The 21,194-nt window shown below is 35.5% G+C and overlaps 1 pseudogene; it reads right to left on the bottom strand.

The window, feature by feature from the left end:
* Nucleotides 1-21,194, bottom strand: part of LOC109497557 — a 184,940-nt pseudogene that overhangs the window by 116,533 nt on the left and 47,213 nt on the right.

Here is a 21,194-nt window from a genome sequence, read left to right as displayed (position 1 = left end):
AAATGGATTAGACTTACTGTAAGATCTGAAACTATTCCCTGCAAAGCATAGGAAAAAAGATTTTTGACGTTGGTCTTTGCAATGATTTATTGGCTATGACAACAAAAAATATAGGCAAAAAGACATAAATAAACACATGGGGTTACATCAAACATAAAACCTTCTACACAGCAAAGGAAACAACAAAATGAAAAGAGAATCTACAGAATGGGGGGAAATACTGGCAAATCATATATCTGATAAGGGGTTAATAACCAAACTACATAAAGAACTCATAAACCTCAACAGCAAACAAATAATCTGATTTTTTAACGTACAAAGAACCTAATAGACATTTTCCTGAAGAAGACATACAAATGGTCAACAGGCATTTGAGGCATCAATGTTACTAATCATCAAAAAAATTCAAAACAAAACCACAGTGAGAAATCACCTCACACTTGTTAGGATGGCTATTTATCAAAAAAACAAGTATTGGTGAGGATATGGGGAGAAAGGAACTCTTGTGTACTGTTTTGTTAGTGGGAATATAAACTGGTGCAGCCATTATATAAAACAATATAGTGGGTTCTCAAAAAATTAAAAATAGAACTATCATATGATCCAGCAATCCTATTTCTGGATATTCAAGGGACATAAAATCACTATCACAAAGAGTTATCTACACTCCCACACTCACTGCAGCATTATTCATAGTAACAAAGATGTGCAAACAACCTAAATGTCCACTGATAGATCAATGAATAAATAAAATTCAATATATATATGATGTATATAAAATATATGGCTGTATAAAATATACATATATACATATATTTACAATGGAATATTACTTAGCCATAAAAAAGAAAATCTTGATACTTGTGACAACATGGATGGATCTTCAGGGCATTATGATAAGTGAAATAAGTCAGATAGAGAAAGACAAATACTATATGATCTCATATGTGGAATCTTAAAAAAAAAAATGAGATACAGAGAATAGACTGGTAGTTGCCAGAGCCAGTAGCAGGTGGGAGGGGGGTAAAATGAGTAAATAGTGTCAAAAGGTACAAACATCCAGGTATAAAATAAATAATTCATGAGATGTTACATACAGCATGGTTAGTAATACTGTACAGCATATTCAAAAGTTACTAAGAGAATGAATCTTGAAAGTTCTCATCACAAGAAAAAAATCTTAAGTATGTGTGGTGATGGGTGTTAACTAGACTTATCATGATCATTTTACAATATATACAAATATTTAATAATATACAAATTTTTAATATAATATACAAATATTTTAATAATAATATACAAATATTTAATAATAACACCTCTGATACACTGTTATATATCAATTATATCTGAAAAAAAAAAGAGAAGCAAATCCTGTCATTTGTGACTACATGGATGAAAGTACAGAATATTATGCTAAGTGAAATAAACCAGACAGAGAAAAACAAATACTACATATGATCTCACTTATATGTGGAATCTTAAAAAAAAAAAAAATCAACTCATAGTAACAGAATAGAATAATGGGGTTGGAGGATGGGAAGAAAATGGACACAGGATATAAATTCCCTTTCCATTTCCCCCACCACTCTCTGTTTTAAACATCTCATTTTAGACATTGTGTCCTCTGGGATACCTGTCTGGTCTACATGTCTGAGTTCAGTCACCCTCTTCTCTGCTTGTACTTTGTTATACTTCTCCTTCTTAACCAATTACAAGTACTTATTTATGCAACTACTTATTTATTTCTGCATATCTCCACTAGAATGTAAACTCTATGTCTTGTTCAGCCTACTAGGCACTTAATGAATATTTGTTGATAAATAAAAAAAAATTATTTCACATTTAAGGATGTCTCTTTGAAACCCTCAAAATATAGACTTTCTACCTATGCACTTAGTTTTTGCAACCTTCTCTCTCCTTTACTCTTTTGTGTAACTAGGCTATCTAATTTCTTGTTTATCATTTCATTGAATTGTCTTACTTTTTCCAATATGTTGTTTCAAAACATACTATGCTTTTTATTTTTTTATTTTTTTTTAATTTTTTTTTCAACGTTTATTTATTTTTGTGACAGAGAGAGACAGAGCATGAACGGGGGAGGGGCAGAGAGAGAGGAAGACACAGAATTGGAAACAGGCTCCAGGCTCTGAGCCATCAGCCCAGAGCCTGACGCGGGGCTCGAACTCACGGACCGCGAGATCGTGACCTGGCTGAAGTCGGACGCTTAACCGACTGCGCCACCCAGGTGCCCCGAGAAACTATTTTAAAAATAATAAGAATGAGGCCATCATATAGAAAACCTATGACTGACTTCCAGATCTGATTTCAGACATAAGTTTAAAGGTTTAAATGTCTTTTTAATGTTAGTTATAATACTAAAAATTATAAACAACAATCAAGCAATAGTTATTACCCAAGTATTAAAAGTCATATTTCTTATATATTTTTAAATGGCATAGAAAACAGTTCCAGTATAACATTATATGAAAAATGTAGTATCCAAAACTAAGTATATTACAATATGTGGTTAAATGAAAGGTGATATGCAATAATAACTCTTCTGAAAATTTGGAAAGAAATAAGAATTAAAGGAATAGAATAATAATGGCATAAACACATGTAAGAAAAGCAAAATTTGAAGACCAAATATACTTTCTATGTGCCAAACCATCTTTTAAAAATAGTTTAGATCTGACTGATATATAATTTAAATGTGTTACCCTCAATACAATTTTCTAAGTAAGCATATCAAAGTTTTAGTACTCAATGTGTTATCATTTTCTTTCCAATACGCTAAAATTAATCTATCATTATGACCAATCTTAGGAAAAATCATACATCTAATCTCTATGGAGTTGTAACATGGACAAATGATTTGATTTTCATGGACACTGCATATTCTCAAGACAAATTTTAAGAACAATAAGTAACAATGGGTAGGCCAAATCTCACTATAAGTATCTCTAAAAAAAATCTATGTATGAGACAAAAGTGAAAGTTAATAGTAATACATGAGTAAAAAGAGAAATTGGATTTTCTAATGAAATAGAATTCTGCAGTTCATATCACTTGTGGTAGAATTCTGTAGTTCATATCACTTGTGGTAATTATCTCACTTCAACCTAGTAGAAAGCCTTTGGCAGCCCATAAATTAGATATGAAAATTAGTGCTATCATATAAAGAATCCAGAATTCACAATAATACAGGCTTTTAAAAAACACACCAAGCACTGAACACAAAGGTCAATGTCAGCTTTTATCCATATAAAGCTGAAAGCTAAATCAGTTTTATTAGAGATCTATGCCAATAGCATACTTTGTGCCTGACCAGGATTTTCAATGTTTATTTTTCTTTTCAATGGGTAACAGCATCATTATTGCTAAGTAAATAACATACAGCAAGGCATACATAAAACAGAATATGATTACAGAGTACAGTATTGTGAAAGTTCATAATTTGTAACCCTTTTCAGGAGTATATGTAGATTTTAGTGACCACAGCAGACAAATGTTACTTCTGAACTATTTGCATGAAACTTCACAAAGACTCAGCCTATGAAGAAAAGCTTCAGAAGCATGAATTTCTTTTCACTGGCATTATGTCTTCTTTTCCAATTATTAAAAGAAATGTCCTTAAAAGAACTCAAAAGAAAAAGACCATCACCTATCCATATATAGTAGGCAGATAAAATTCACTAATACTAACTTCTTCTCCCTTCTGAGTCTGACAGGCTGAATAACTGCCACACAAATAGCATATCTAACTGTGAATATGTGAAGTTATACAGTAAAGCGGAATTAAGGTTGCTAAGCAGCTGACCACAAAATGGAGATATTATTCTGGATTACCTGGGTGGGCCCAATATAGTCACAAGGGTCCTTGTAAGTGATACAGAAAGGCAGGAAGGTCAGAGTTAGAGAAACATTTGAGGATGCTATGCTGCCAGCTTTAAAGATGGATTGGGAGCATGAGCCAAGGAATGCAAGTAGCTGAAAAGACAATGAAATAGATTAACTGCTATAGCCTACAGAGAGACTCAGTCCTACCATCATCTTGATTCTAGCTTAGTAAGACATGTGTCGGAATTCTGACCTCCAGAACTGTCAGATAGTAAATCTGTGTTGTTTGAGCCAGAGTTTATTGTAACTTGGTTACAGCAGCAATAGGAAGCAAAGTAAGGGCCACACTTAAGGAGAGAACTAATAAAAATCCTAAAGAAATTTACAGAAGTTTCCCTTCTCCTCAAACAGAAACTATGAAAAAAGAATGGGTGTTTCTTAGAGTTATGGCTATTTTGGAAAATTAATAAGTTTATAATTTTATATGAGAAATCAAGTAGTATAAAAACGTTTTATTTTAATTATCAGTGTATGTATTGTCAAATCCAGGGCTTATCTAAGGTTAAACTTCACATACAGGGTCACATTTATAGATAAATGGATTTCAAGTAAAATTTTGAGGTTCCTTAAATAAATTGTTGCTGTTTTAAAAATTTACTATTTTGTAGGTTTCTATATGAAAATGTTGTCTTTACTTTCCCTCTATATTTTTGTGCCTTCTCCCATGCCTTCTCTTGTGTCCTTGCTCCCAAATTTTCACCCCAAGACTCCATGCCCATATCTTCTGAGACTTTATTTACACCAATAAACTTCTCTCTTACAGTTTCGGACTTCCCCTTTTACTTCATACTTCCTGCTCATGTTTCCCTGATCCTGCATGCATCCTTTTGGCATCAAACATGGTTCTTAGTTTTGGTCAACCAATAAACAAACAAACTTTGACAGATTTAAAGAGAAAAAACTTATCAAAAATATATGGTCAGAGATAATACCAAGTGTTGGTGAAGATTTTGAACAACTGCAGCTCTCCTTGGAGGGGAGGTATTAGTTGGTAGAAATATTAATTGGTAAAATCACTTTGGCAAATTGTTTAGAAATATGTTTGTAGGCTATGAAGGAGAAACAACATCTAAAATCATGCAGAAAAGCTACTCCTATGAAGACACATCTGTCATTAGCCCTGGGTAGCAACAGGAGAAGCTGCAATACCACCACTAACAACTCAGCATTCTAGAAACTGTCCATGAAACAAGAATCATTACTGCTTCTGAGGCCTGCATGTAGCTACTGCCTCTAACACCATCTCACCAATGGTCCCAGAGACTGCCCCATAAGAGACTAGCACAGGAAGGAGTTCCAGAAGTCAAGTAATCAAAAAGCAACTAAATGTTCCATATTTCTCCTACCACATCTTAAATATATTCTGCAACAATCTCAGGGTAGCCATCTTTCTACCTCAAAAATTTATTCCTCATAATCTTATGTGTCTTTGCAGAATCAATATGTACCTATATACCAATGGCTCACAAATTTGTGCTTCTGACCTGCCTATCATAGGCAGAATATTGGGACTTCAAGCAAGTTTCAGTGTGGGTTCTTTTTCAGATCAAATATTGCTTTCTTTGAAAAAACCAACAAGTTGCCTGGCCCCACTCACAGATGGTCGTTCCCACACAGGTATATACTGACCCTCTACAGAAGCAAAATATAAAGACTTTTCCTTCACAAGATGTCTTGGCCACTCATACAAATATCTAGAGGACATGAATTTCCTTTCAACTACAGAGATCACCTGCACTTCAGTTTTTGCTGGAGACCTGAGTCATGACTAACCTGCTATCTGACTATTTTCCAAAGACTGGCTGAGACAACTAGTATTTGAGAAAAACATTCTGAAGGGTAGACAAATATTTATTCTTCAAGATTCTTCAGACTTCATCTTTATATTAAGCTACCTATCCAAAGCAATGACATTCTGACTTCCTAAAGAATTGTGTTTTTCTTAATTTATTTATTTAAATTCAAGTTAGTTAACATACAGTGATAGTATTGGTTTCAGGAGTAGAACCCAGTGATTCATCCCTTATATATAACACCCCGTGCTCATCCCAGCAAGTCAAGTGCCTTTCTAAAGAATTGTTTTTAATTAGACAAGACTGATTTGATAATAATGGCAACAACATAAGGAATTTTTTTGTTAAAATTAATAAAATTATTCCATGCCCTTATATAAAATTTCTCATGATAAATTTTTCTCAGAATGTCCAGGAGTAAAGGTTGTTTCTTGTGATAAAATTTATGCTTGTTACCACAACACAATGAAAACTATGCAACCCATTTATTCTAATTGCCCATTTTTGTACTCAGTTGCATTTAGTGTTCCTCACCAGTTGTGGTGTTTGTATCTCCTGCTCTACCTTTATTTCTTAGTTACTGTTTTTTAATTTTATCACTTAATGAAAAATATTTACTGTACTATTATAATAAGCCAGCACCCCTCTAGCTGTTAAGATACAACAGGTAAGAAATAATAGACTAAAATCCCTGCAAATGCAGAATTTACATTTTAGTACGGTGAAAGACTGAAAATAAATATGTAAAATATATATAAGATGTGGGGGTGCTATGGAGAAAAATAAAGGCAGAAAAGGATGAATGAACATATAAGAGCTGAATAAATTTTACACACAGTAGTCAACTGAAAGGTAACAACAGAAAAAAGAACAGTATGTAGGAAAGGAGAGAGCAAAAACTAGAGTGGAGAAAAATATGAGGGCCAAATCACATGAGGTCTTCTACTCTGTGGTGGGAAACCAAGGGGGTTTTGTACAGAAAAATAATATGGTAAAACTTGAGTTTTAAAAGAACACCATATTGAAAACAATCAGTGGCACATGGAGACAGATCAATTAGATGGCCACTGCAAATCAACAGTGGCTTACATAAAATACCAGGATATTATCAAGAGGACAGTTGAATAAAACAAAAAATAATGAATGCAAAATTTAAGGACAAGTGAGACTTGGAGAGAAGGGAAATATCAGAGAACCAGAATAGCATGAGATTTCTCTACAACACTGGATGTAAGAAGAAAATGGAGAATGACTTCAAAATTCTAGAAGAATTTTTTTAAAACTAAACCCAACCCAAAAGCAGAATAAAAGATACCTTTAATATGGTAGAACTGCCTTGCAACCCCTCTTGGAAAATATGCTTTAGCAAAACAGGAGATCAAACCTAGAAAGTAGAAGACACGGGATTCAGGAAATGATGGGAGAATGGGAAAGAAGACGCATAGCTTCACAGCAGTGCAGCACAACAGGCCCAGAAAGCAACAAGGCCAGATTCAAGCAGGAGGAAGAAAATCTCTAAGGTCAGGTTTACAGGAAAAATACCAACTTGATAAATAGATACGATAAATGATATAACATATATGGAAAAATAAAAATACATATTTTTAAATTAGGCAAATAAAAATAAAGCAACTATTAGTGCAACTTTACTATAGTTCTTAACAAACAGTATTTACATTGTCATAATGACATAAACACAGATTACTGCTTCTACTCAAATGAATGTAAGAACTGCATTAGGAGGACAGGGAAAGGGAGGTGGAAGTCCAAGGAAGTTAAACATACAAATAATAAAAAATTGTCACTGCATAACAACTAAAACGAAATCACCAAACAACAAAACAGTAAAAACATTATACAGAAAAAGATGGACATCACAGGAAGAAAGAGCTAAAAGCTGTTAACCGTGAAAACTGAAATTGGATGGAAGTAAAGGCATATACCATTTTTCATTATAATCACTTTTGGTATTATTTGATTTTTAATAAAACAATGTGCATTCATTAATTAAATAAAATTAAGTTTTTAAATTAAAAATAGTAATATCATATAGTCCAAATGTTTCACTACTGGGTATTTACCCAAATAAAATGAAAACACGAATTTGAAAAGATATACACACCCCTAGGTTTATTTACAGTGACCAAGATACAGAAGCAACTCAAGTCTCCATCGATAGAAAAAATGAAAAAAGAAGATGTAGTATAGATATTGTGATAATGTGGAAGGACCTGAAGGGTATTATACTAAGTGAACTAAGTCAGAGAAAGACAAATACCATATGATTTCACTGATACATGGAATCTAAAAAAACAAAACAAAGGAATAAACGAAAAAGCAGAAACAGACCTATGAATACAGAGAATAAAATGATGGTTGCCAGAGGGGATGGGCAAATGGGTGAAGGAGAGTGGGCGATACAAGCTTCTAGTTATGGAATAAGTCACCTGGGATAAAAGTACAGCATAGGGAATATAGTCAATGGTATTGTAATCATTGCATAGTGATACATGGTAATTACACTTGAGGTGAGCATAGCATAACATAGACTTGTAAAATCACTATGTCGTACACCTGAAACTAATATAACATTGTGTATCAACTATATGTCAATAAAAATTAAAGTGTTTATGTGTATATACACATACAAATTCACACATATACACACTTCTAGGTAAGCTACTTAGCATAATTGTTGAATCTTGGGGTAGGGGAATACTATTATCATATATATATATATACACACACATACATACACACATACACACACACACACACTATATATATATGTATATATGTATATATAAACACATATATATACATATATACATGTATAAACTGAACAAATGGGTTTGATTCAGATTGTCCCCTGGTAGCCACCTCTCCACAAGAAAATAATAGTTTTCCTACACTAAAACCTGTAAGTTATTTTTCATCTCCATGTGAATTTTCATTACCCTAGTATGAAATATTGAAAATGAGACATTTTATAGAAATACTACATAACTTTCTCCTATCCAGCAGTGTTTAGAAATTTCAGAATGATTTTTGAAAAAAGATGTGATACTTAGGTCAGCAAACTCAGTCATCTATTGAATGCAAATGCGACTAAAAAGCCTTGCATTCTCCCTTTATGCTATGAAGGCAGACATTCAGCAAACCTCAGTAACACATCTTAATATCATCAAAAACAGACTTGGAAAATTTCTCCTTTCCTATGGAAAATTAATCCCCTCCAAAGAGATCCTGTGGGTTTTCACATGGTTTTGTAAATGTTAGAACAGCACAGGTAAGAGTAACAGGAAATCTAAAAACAATAACAATAACAAATAGCAACAATAAACTGACTTATACAATGAGAAAATGTATTAGTTCACATACATAAAGGTCTAAAGACTGACAAGGGTCAGGATAAACTAAACATAAATTACTCCAACCTGTTGTGTTGCAATGCTCTTATATCCACCTGCCTTCCTGACCCAGCTTCATCCTCAGGATGGTAGCAAGACTGTGGCACCAGTTCTAATTCTCACATCTCCAAAGACAGAGAAAGGGCAACACTTCCACAACTGTACCAGAAGCACCAGGAAAAAGCATTCAGATGCCTTGTCATTTTATTAATCATGTGTTTTTGATGCTTTGCCATCTGACACAATGCTGACCTTGGAGGGTACCAGCTAATTCCTGAAGATAGCAGAAGACTGGCCTGCAAGTACTTTTTACATACAAACCAACCAATCCTAACCCCTACCCTCAATCACCTCTTTTACTGAGCTCTTCCATTCGAGGCCATTATTCCCCTGCCCTAATCACCCCAGGGCTGCTACAGGACAACTAAGGATAGACCCTAATGCCCTAGCACCCACTAAAATTATTCAAACTGGCCAATCCTAAACCTGCTTATACTGCCTTGTCTGTTCCTCCATATGGAAATCACAATAAAGGATCGTGCTCACATTTTCCCCCTCATTCCCTCTGCCTGACCAAACCTGGTGCTTTCCCCATGTGGTCCCCCATGGCAGTGTGTGCCCCCTCCTCTTGGTATCTGTAAAATAAACTGTCTTTTCAACAATCTGTTGGCCTCACCACACATGAATAATAATTTAAATCTACATTTTTTAAAAGGTCATTATTTCTGCCTTAGTTGCTGAAATTAGACCACATACCTCCTCCTGAACCAATCCTTAGCAAAGAGTACAGAATTACACATGGACATGAGTGTTCCAAAACTGTGTGAAAGAGCACTCCTGAGTAAACCCAAAAGGGTACTACAATATATTTCATATTTTTGATAGCAATACAGGGATACTCAACATCTGCAGGACACCACATAAACTGTTAGCTCAAGGTAATTCACTAGTTCAACATTACATCCCATTACATTCTTTTCAATGATGTCATATCTTTGAGAAGCGGGGTTCTTAGCAGTTATTGTTGTAAGAAAAACAAGTATGGCATGAAAATCAATACAGCTGAGGTAATGAAGGTGGTGATATATAATCTGATTCCAGGTTGAAGAAGCTGTGCTTGGAGCTGTGAGGTACTTTTTTCTGCCTAGAGACATTATGATAAAATTACTTAGATACTAAGGGCCCTGGGAATCAAGAAATTTGGGAGTCTCTAACTTAGACAAATAAGACCCAAGTTTGGTTGGGGTGAAGTCAACTTCCCCTCAGGAGCATGGGCTTCATGGAGCACATCCAAAGAAAATTGTAGTTCTGTCAAGGAGGAAGAAATAAGTGTCTACAACAGTGTTCTCCTTATGGAATTACTATTATTTCTCTTCAAATTATCAGGTCTGTTTCCTCACCTAAATTGTTATGTAGAAAGAAAAGAAAAGAAAAGAAAAGAAAAGAAAAGAAAAGAAAAGAAAAGAAAAGAAAAGAAAAGAAAAGAAAAGAAAAGAAAAGAAAGAAGGAAGGAAGGAAGGAAGGAAGGAAGGAAGGAAGGAAGGAAGGAAGGAAGGAAGAGAAAGAAAGAAAAAGAAAGAAACCAAAACACTTTATCCTTATAGTTTAGGTTGCTTAAAACAGTCTGAAACTTTTCTAGAAGTCAAAAAAATTTCAGTTATGTTTTATTACATGCCAATTATATGCAGATACATTATATTACCTCTAATGTCAACAATAATCCTAAGAAGTATATATTGCCACCATTTTACAGATAAGTAAAAACAGCCAAGTAAGATTAAAGTCATTTAGCTAGTAAATGTTGGGGCAAGTCTTCCTGGTTCCAAATACTATGTGATGCCTTCCCATCTTAATTAGTACATTTTTGAAGCACTAGTTCACTTTTTTGCTTCAGATTTTACCAATTCCTCTGTGAATGCCCTCCCCCTTTATCCTATGTGACCCCAAACTCTTCTGATTGGTTCTCACTTTAAGCCTGTTTTATACTGTCACCTTTAATGTTCTATTCAAAATACCCCCATACCTATTTTTATGGTCCTCTTTCTACTCCATCCCCCAAATTAAGATTTTCCTTAAAATTCATCCCCACTTTCTTTTTCATTTCTGTGTTTGTAATTCTCAAATCTCCTGTCCTACTATATTCCATACTTCTAACCGAACATTTCCATTTGGATGTCACACTTTTACACAGAATCCACATGTCTACACTGATCCCATCGCCTTCCTTCCAAAACCTGCACTTGTCCTTAGTCTCCCTTTTTATGATCACATTTATCCCAGACATCTATTCTTGAAACCTCAAAACTAGAGTCAATATTCCCTTGCCTCTCACCCTCCCCAAGTTCATCCTCACTATGAATCCATCAAGCTTCCCCTTAGAATCAACTTCTCCTTTATTCTTCTTTATCGTTTTTATTTAACAATTTTATTGTTAACATCATTATGAATTATGGATTATTTAATTTATAATTGACTAAATATTTCCTTTATTTTCTCACTTACTAAAAGAAAACAGGTTAATGCTTAGTACCTACTTCTAGGGTTCATAACAATAGGGTATAATGGTGCCATGACTCTCAAAATAGGTAATAATGCTATATTGGCATGAACTATAATGAAGAACAGTTTAATTTCCTTATAAAGTAAAACTTTCATATAGAGATATATATATATATAGAAATAGAGATGGTACTCAATTATATGTTAAAAGAATGACAGAATTAATTTAAAATAGTTCCCTTGGGGTGCTTGGGTGGTTCAGTCATTTAAGCTTCTGACTCTTGATTTTAGCTCAGGTCATGATCTCACGGTTCAATGAGTTCAAGCTCTGCATCAGGCTCTGTACTGACAGTGCAGATTCTGTTTGGGATTCTCTCTCCCTCTCTCTCTGTCCCACCCTTGCTTACACTCTCTCTCTCTCTCTCTCTCTCTCTCTCTCAAAATAAATAAATAAATAAATAAATAAATAAATAAATAAATAAATAAACAAACAAACAAACAAAAACTAAAATAAATTGGTTCCCTTGTTTTCTTTAAAGGACCTTCAACTATTTGAATTATTACATTGTATTATTGTTCTCTGCTTTCCTCCCCAATATTATTTTAATAAATATTATTGCAATGTTTGAAGTGTGATTTTATTTTTTTTTCAGTATATGAAATTTATTGTCAAATTGGTTTCCATACAACACCCAGTGCTCATCCCAAAAGGTGCCCTCCTCAATACCCATCACCCACCCTCCCCTCCCTCCCACCCCCCATCAACCCTCAGTTTGTTCTCAGTTTTTAACAGTCTCTTATGCTTTGGCTCTCTCCCACTCTAACCTGTTTTTTTTTTTCCTTCCCCTCCCCCATGGGTTTCTGTTAAGTTTCTCAAGATCCACATAAGAGTGAAACCATATGGTATCTGTCTTTCTCTGTATGGCTTATTTCACTTAGCATCACACTCTCCAGTTCCATCCACGTTGCTACAAAAGGCCATATTTCATTCCTTCTCATTGCCACGTAGTATTCCATTGTGTATATAAACCACAATTTCTTTATCCATTCATCAATTGATGGACATTTAGGCTCTTTCCACAATTTGGCTATTGTTGAGAGTGCTGCTATAAACATTGGGGTACAAGTGCCCCTATGCATCAGTACTCCTGTATCCCTTGGGTAAATTCCTAGCAGTGCTATTGCTGGGTCATAGGGTAGGTAGGGAGGTCGGAAGATGGCGGCATATGAAGCGTGATTTTAAATCATTTATAGAAAAAATTTAGTGACTCTACTTCTGTTTAATTGATAATGTTATCTTTTGTCAGATTAGTTTTCTGCATTATATTTCCATTTTTGAACTGTCAGCATTTTAACATTCCCCCAGTAATTAAATATCTATTGGATTACTGCCTTACAAAAATATGTCTTTATTTTTCTTACCTCACATTTACTACTCATTAGGAAAATGGATGCTGTATATGATACTGTATATGATCTAATCTAGAAATTAGAGTAGATCATTTGCTTTTTACAAATCTACCACAATGCACCTCATTCTGGTTATGGCTAAGTAGTATTTCCCTCAACTCTGTCATTAACCAGAGGTGCAAAATTAGATAATATACAACTTCAGAGGGCCTAGGCCTCTTGAATTATAAAATGAGTGTACTTTTTAATCCTAATGACATTTTTGGAATGAAGGTGCTGGAGGAGAGCTCTCTTTCAAGCTCTAACAAAGTCTTAATTAAATGAAATAAAATTTAATGTCACTTTATTAATGACATATGATCCATAATTTAAAACTCTAATATAAAGAGATAGTCTTTTGAAGAAACCAGGTATCATCAGACTTTCTCTTTAACATTACCTGTGCCCTTTTAAATGCCTTCAAATTTTGACTTCCAAGACTAACATGGTTCTTTTAGGATTCTTCTGTACTGATCAGATAATTATATTTTGGCTTTTTCAGAGTATAAAGACAATGGACTTTGAGGTCAAAAAGACCATGTTTTTAATCCTATCCTTTCCATTTAGCAAGATGCTAATGAATTAGCCTCTATGAACCTCACTTTCTTCATATATAAAAATGAGAATAATATCTACTTTCAAGGGTTTTTATAATTAGATAAAAACCAAACAAACAAACAACTCATGACACAGGAAGGCACCTAGCTCTTCTGGGTACTCAGTAGACATGTCATAAGTATAACACACCTGAACAGATTACTGGCACAAAATGTGAAATGAGGTTACGACATGGAGCTTTTGTAAAGGCCACAAAAAGAGCATAAAGCCAAAGTTATACAATTCACCTTTGTCTGTTATTATCCATTGCAATTAGTTAATAATTTGCTGAGTGCCTTATGTGTGCAAGACTAGGTGCTAGTGCTAAAACTCCAAAGATAATATATAAAGAAGAAAAAAAGTAGTTGTAAGAACAAATGCATGAGAATAAAATTATAAGAAAATGTAGTAAGAAATTCTTATTCTGGATACTTCATTACACTGACCAGATATTTTGGCCTTATGTGGTCATTTTTCTATTCAAAAATCACCTAATCACACCTCAAGACTTATGTGTACATTGTAGAGACTTCTGGTTTTCAAACTGAGGTCCTAAAAGTCAGTATTACTCTAAGGAACTACAAAAAGGATAAGCAGGTAGGAATCTGGTTCCTCACTCCTCACTCCATCCCATTGCAACCAAAGCAGTCCCAATTTTATCATTTTTACATAATAGGGTTCAATAGCTTGTTGACAGAAAAAGGTTGTCCAGAGAAAACAAATAAAGCTTGAAAGTCACTGATAAGAATAGTTATTTCACTAAAGCAAAATACTCGAGTTAAAATATCATATAATGGTGCACATGTAATTTTTGAATTTTAACAAGAGTATAGTGAGAAGATCTCTCTGCACAAGTAACATTTGCTCTAAGACGTGCAGAATGAATGAAAAGAAATAACTATTTAAGAACTCAGGGAACAGCACTCCAGATGGAAGGAATAAACAGTACAGAAGCTCTGAGTCAATAAAAGGTAGAAAATAGTTTCACGGAGAAAATAGGCACCCAGTCTGGCTAAAGCATTATAGGTCAAGAGGACAGTGGGACAAAACCATGCTGGAGAATGAGGTAGGTTTGAAATCAGGCAGGACCTTGTCAGCTACTGTAAAGATTTGGAATTTTTTCTACAATGAGAAATCACTGAAAGACACAAACAGGGAAGTCTTTTCAAAAAATTACTGTGGCTTCTAAATGATAATGGATTAGAACGGAAGAGAAGGAAGGAAAAAAAAAAAGAAACAACGTTAGAGTACTGGTATAGTTAAAAGGGGAGAACATGGCATCTTGGATTAGGGTGATAGTAATGGAATTGCAGGTATATATTTTGAAGGTAAAATCTTCACAAAAATTTTGATTAATTTTGGTTAATCCAATTTTGGCAATGGATATGGTGGGTCAGGAAAGGGAGGAATCAAAGATAATTCATCTAACTTTGTGAGCAATGGGTAGGGTATCATTTACTGAGATGGTGAAGACTGGAGGGGAGACAAGTACAAGGTGGGAAATCAAGGGTTCTGGTTTGGCTATATCAAGTATGAGATGCCTGTTTAACAACCCAGTAGATCAAGTAGATAAGTAGATATTGTAATAATAACATTTAAGAATTATTGGGTACTTCTTCTACATATGAGGTACTATTCTAAGTGCTTTGTATATGTCATTTACATTATGATTTACCCGTCAATACTTAAGAAGTACTATTAATATTATCCTTATAATAAAATAAAGATTTATTTTGTAAATAAGAAACTCAGATGCAGAGATGCAGAGAAAGTAAGTAACTGGATCAAACAATGGGTATATGGTAGAGCTGAAAACCAAACCCAGATGGTCAGGCTCCAGGGCCCATCATTTTAACTTCTACCCTCTATGGCTTACATGACTGAGGCCCAGGAGAGTAGTCCCAGTTGTAAATTGATATTTATGAATTCTTTATTAGTGTATTAACTTTTTCATTCATTCAACATGTACTTATTGAACACCTGCTATGTACCAAGCTCTGTTCTAACGAATAAAACAGATGTTCAGATCATATATTCAGATCAGAAGGCTCGTAATACATCAAATGGTGATATGTATTACAAACAAAACTAAAACTGTATAAGGAATATAGGAGTACCTGGAGCTTATATAGCATGACCAGGAACAGGCTCTCTGAAAAGGTGACATTTGGGCAGAGAGATGAAGGAAGTGTAGGTGTGAGTCATGCATATATCTGATCGGAAGAAGCGTCACAGACAGAGAGAACAGTTAAGTGCAAAGGCTCTAGGGCAGAATTTAAAAAGAATACAGAGAATGAGACTGGACCTGGTGAGTGAACTTGTTCTCTTAAGCAGAGATGACCTAAAGCACATAGAACCAAAACTTGAAAAAAAAGCTGTTTTCCCACCATTGTTTGACCGTGTGTCCCTCCAAAGAGAGAAATGCCAATCCAGAGTCCATGTCTCCCAGATATAGATGTAAGAGAGCCAAGGAGACATGGGAAGCATTCTCCATTGTACCTCTCCATGGCTGATGGGTCAGCTGTTGGTAAGAGGAACTGGGAGTGTAGTTTCCAAATCGGAATTACTACAAACCTGTGGGAGAGGAAAAGCATCTAAAGAGAGAAAAAATAAATGGCCACAGATACTTTGAACAACTCATGCCTAATTTTCTGGAAGGAATAAACAAGAGAATCCATGCCCATCTGTGTTCTGTTTTCAATTCTTTTCAAAGTTCTACTTTCTAGTACTATGATCTAATGAGGGCCCTTAAACTTGTTCTATCTCTTTAAGGGGGAAGAAACAGTTTGGGAGCTGGGAGTTTGGAGACAAGTGGAGAGTATAATAGAAAAGAGCCACAGGCTCCCCCTAGAGGTATGCATGCCCCAGTTTGCCTAACCAGTTTTCTGCCTTGTTCTATAATGACTCAGTATTGATCTTAAAAATATTCTTAGAACTAGAAATATGCCACACTCCCTCCATTGTTTTCCCTTTCCACCTGACCAAGATTAAACTTTCCCCTACAATCCAGCTCTGAAACCATGCCTTGCTCACTTCAAGATTTGCTGGCAAATTTCTTGGATGCCAACTGCCTGCCTGCCGGGACATGCGAGATTACTGATCTTGAATTATCTCTCACTGCACGTTCTCACTGATCACTGTGTTAGACTCTCCAGAAATGACTGTTTGCCTACTTGTTGCCAGAGATTCCAGATATCATTTTTGCCTCATAGGCTGGATTTCCTCCCAGCACCTGCAACTCTTTTTGTACCCCAACACCTGCTCCACTCCAATTGTTGGATCTAATTTCAGATTTCTGTTCCTCCTATACAACACCATCCTGTGGCAGTGGATGAGCACTAACTGGCCATATCCTAATCTGCATCTATCTCTATTCTTGGAATTGATTTGAATATGTTATTTACCATTAATGAAAACAGTATAAAGCAACTATTACTTTAAATTGTGAGACCCTGGAAAGCAACGTTATGTTCTAATTGTCTTTAATCTACAGGACCTAGCCCACCACCTGGGATATAGCAGATGCTCAGTAAACATCTTTGGATGAACAAAACAAATGGATGACATTTCCAGGCATGTACAGACTAAGCTAAATGTCATGGGAATAATAGCACAATCCTGACTATCTGACTTTATTTTTGAAGTAATTAATATTAGACCAGTGATTTTTCCAAATTTTAATCCATCAATCTAACTTACTAAAGGCTTTTGCTACTGCCCTTTCTCAAGAAAAAGCAAGAATGGTCAACGTATAATTTAGAGGTTCAAGGGCTTATATGGTCCTTGAGAGAAGAGAATTTATTTTTTTAATTTTTTTTTACGTTTATTTATTTTTGAGACAGGGAGAGACAGAGCAGGAACGGGGGAGGGTCAGAGAGAGAGGGAGACACAGAACCTGAAACAGGCTCCAGGCTCCGAGCTGTCAGCACAGAGCCAGACACGGGGCTCGAACTCACGGACCGCGAGATCATGACCTGAGCCGAAGTCGGACGCTTAACCGACTGAGCCACCCAGGCACCCCAAGAGAAGAGAATTTAAAGGAATGAGGCTCCAGGCACCTGGGTGGCTCAGTCGGTTAGGTGTCCCACTTCGGCTCAGGTCATGATCTCACGGCTGGTGAGTTCGAGCCCGGCGTCGGGCTCTGTAGTGACAACTCAGAGCCTGGAGCCTGTTTCAGATTCTGTGTCTCCTTCTCTCTCTGACCCTCCCCCACTCATGCTCTGTCTCTCGATAAGCAATAAATGTTAAAAAAAAAATTAAAGGAATAAGACTCACATAGCTTTGAGTAAACAGAAAACTAGTTGCAAATGACGTACAGTATGATTCCATTTTTGTGATAAAAAGAAACTAAAAAGAAACTTGTGCTGGTTTATGCTTAGAAGAAGTCTAGAAGGATACTGATGAACCATTAAGGAAGACTCCCTTTGAAAAATGAGACTGTGGCATGACAGGGTAGGAACAGGGCTATCTGCATTGTTTCATTTTTATAAATGACTATTATTTTACATTTTTTAAACATTCTAACCATTCTTTTCTTCTCTACCAACAGAGAAGAAAAAATTTTTAATTTGATAAGAAACTGAAACCACATGCTAAAAAGTACTTCTCATAATCCTCAGGCTATACATCTCTGCACTGATGTACACATGTAAAGTCTCTGGGCTCAAGTGCCATGCTTTGAGAATTGTGAAGAGTTTATTGCTGCCTCGTTTGCACTTTGAGAAAGTTGTATGGCATTTCTCAACATGATCACTACAAATTGACTAACAACACTACCACAAACCTCCTTGGGGTGGAGTGAGGGGAGAGGGATACAACATAGCACACAGCCAGGTAAGAATATGGAGAGAAAAGAACATCTGAAAACATTCCTGAAACAGTGGTATCCTGTATAAGCATTAATTTATTCACAAATGCTAGGCTATATTTAACCATGAAAATTAAGAAATGAACAACTCAGGGCACCTGAGTGGCTCCGTTGGTTGAGTGTCTGACTTTGCCTTGGGTTATGATCTCGCAGTTTGTGAGTTGGAGCCCCATGTAGGGCTCTGTGCTGACAGCTCAGAGCCTGGAACCTGCTTCAGATTCTGTGTCTCCCTCTCTTTCTGCCTCTCCCCAACTCCGTCTCTCTCTCTCTCTCTCTCTCTCTCTCTCTCTCTCTCTCTCTCAAAAATAAACATTAAAAAAAAAAAAGAAATGAACAACTCATGAACTTAAAATTGTGTGAGAAGAACCCATTTCCATATAGGAACAAATATGCACAAATAATAGAATTGTCTTTAAATCTTCATAATTTTCCTCTTGTCTGTTATTTTAAGCTTTCCTACAGACATTTTCAGACAAATCTCTGTTGTATAGAAATCTAAAGGAAATGTGACTGTCCTTTGAATCTTAACACTTACTTTAATTTAATTAAGAATTCTTTGTCTTCATTACACTGTAGATAGATTTTTTTTCAGTCCTAACCAATTTGTGGTATGGTGTTCATGTCTTGATCTACATTTGTCTTGGTATTTTGACTGAGAAACAAGTGATTAAGTCAAGAAAACTCTAGAAATCAAAAAGATTGGAGTTAAAATCTCGACAGGGTATCTTTTAGCTGTGTATTTCAAACAATGAATGTACTCAAGTCTCAGTTTCCTTTATTGTTATATACTTAATAGTAGTACCTACCTAATTGGGTTGCTATGTGGATTCCCTGAGAGAATACAGGTAAAGGGCCTGGTATGCAGGAAATGTTTACTGCTAACATTACTCCCCTCAACTAGAGAATGTAACTTTTGTATATGTTTATTTCTTTGGAGAGAGAGAGTGAGCAGGGAAGGGCAAAGAGAGGAGAGGGAGAGAGAATCCCAAGCAGGCTCTGCACTGTCCGTGCAGGGCCCAATGCAGGGCTTGAACCCACAAACCGTGAGATTATGACTTGAGACACAATCAAGGGTCAGATGTTTAACCAGCTGAGCCACCCAGGCACCCCAAGATAATGTAATTACCTAATGTTCATTAGTTCACACAGGGATATTATATTGGTTAGTCTTCATCTTAAATAAGTAATGCAAAACATATTATACAAAAATAAGAGTTTTTTTAAAAAAAAAAAAACTTTAGCTAATTGTTTGAATGTTTTAAAATACCAGAAAGAAAGAAAGAAAGAAAGAAAGAAAGAAAGAAAGAAAGAAAGAAGCCTAGAAATACTTGCTTCTAAAAGTTTAAATGTTGGCAAGAGATACATAGATGAATCACTGTCTCTGAAGAGGCAATAATATACCTCCCCTTTCATTTTGACTGATTTACTATGATCCAGGCTTCTGAGATATCTACTCCTTCCCAGCAGGCCCCCAAATCTGTTCTCAGTGGATCTAAATTAGAAAGAAACAAATAAGACAGGCAAATGTAAACAAAATTAGATGACAGGGTTAATTTCCATTTCCCAAGCCTGGAAATAGTCAGCTGCCTTGTTCACATTCTCCTCCACAGGCAGCTATGTCCTCAAGAATGGGAGAGAAATTAGAGTTTCCCTCCAGCAGTTGGCCCAGCTGCACTCCCCAGGATCTGCTGTTTCACTGTTCCTGAGGTATGGAGTGAAATGTTATACCCTACAATGGGAGCCACAGCCAAAAATTTCATCACCCAATTTGATGTTACCAAAGATTCGATAAGTGGGACACAAAAGACCCCAGCAACCTTATCCTTTTGAAGCATACTTGAGGAATTTATACACAAACACATTTCTTATTTGTGGAATTCTCCTTTTAAGATTATAACAAGATGGCTTTTGTGAAGTAATTTTTTAGGCTGCTAGATATTTTTGTCTAGAAGTAATCACCTGTAAGACCTTAAGGTGGGCAAATTTATAAATTTCTTCCTTTAGCATCTTAAAAAAAAAAGTCACGTGTTCTTTTTTCAAATTCCATAAATTGACAGGCACATTGTTAAGTTAAATAACATCAGCCTTAATAATGTGCTTGTCAACCATAGGATTATTATTCTACATTTTACTTTCTTCCTGAGAGCATCATGAGTGATCAGTACAATATATCTGGTGTCCAGAAGTTTACTATCTTCCAGGATTTTCTTGGATATTCTATACAAATTATTATAAAAATAGTAATAGTGGCTAACATTTATTTTGAAATTACCGAATGTCAAATACTATTAGAAGCACTTTATATAAATTAGCTTATTTAATCTTCATAACAACCCTACCACATAGGGACCATTATCATTCCCATTTTACAAGGGAGAGAACTAGGCACAGAGAGTTTTAATAACTTCCCACAGTTACCCAGCTGGTAATTGGGGAAGCCTGAATTCAAAACCCAGAATCCTGGTTCTAGAGGCTGCACTCCTAAATTCTAGGCCATGCTACCTAGCTATCCACAAACAAGTCGCATGTGTGATCAGACCAGGGTCTGAGGAAGGTGAGCCGTATAGTGTTGGTATTTGGTACATCACAAGCTCTGCTAACCTCCACTTCCACATGACTCAGTCCCAAAAATGAGCAAAGAAGAAAATAAAAGTGCATTTCAATGATGTCTACTTA

This window comes from Felis catus, chromosome A2 (assembly GCF_018350175.1).
Source record: "Felis catus isolate Fca126 chromosome A2, F.catus_Fca126_mat1.0, whole genome shotgun sequence".
Taxonomy (NCBI): Eukaryota; Metazoa; Chordata; class Mammalia; order Carnivora; family Felidae; genus Felis; species Felis catus.
Note: the sequence above shows the minus strand (reverse complement) of the source record. Positions and strands in the feature narration are given on the sequence as shown.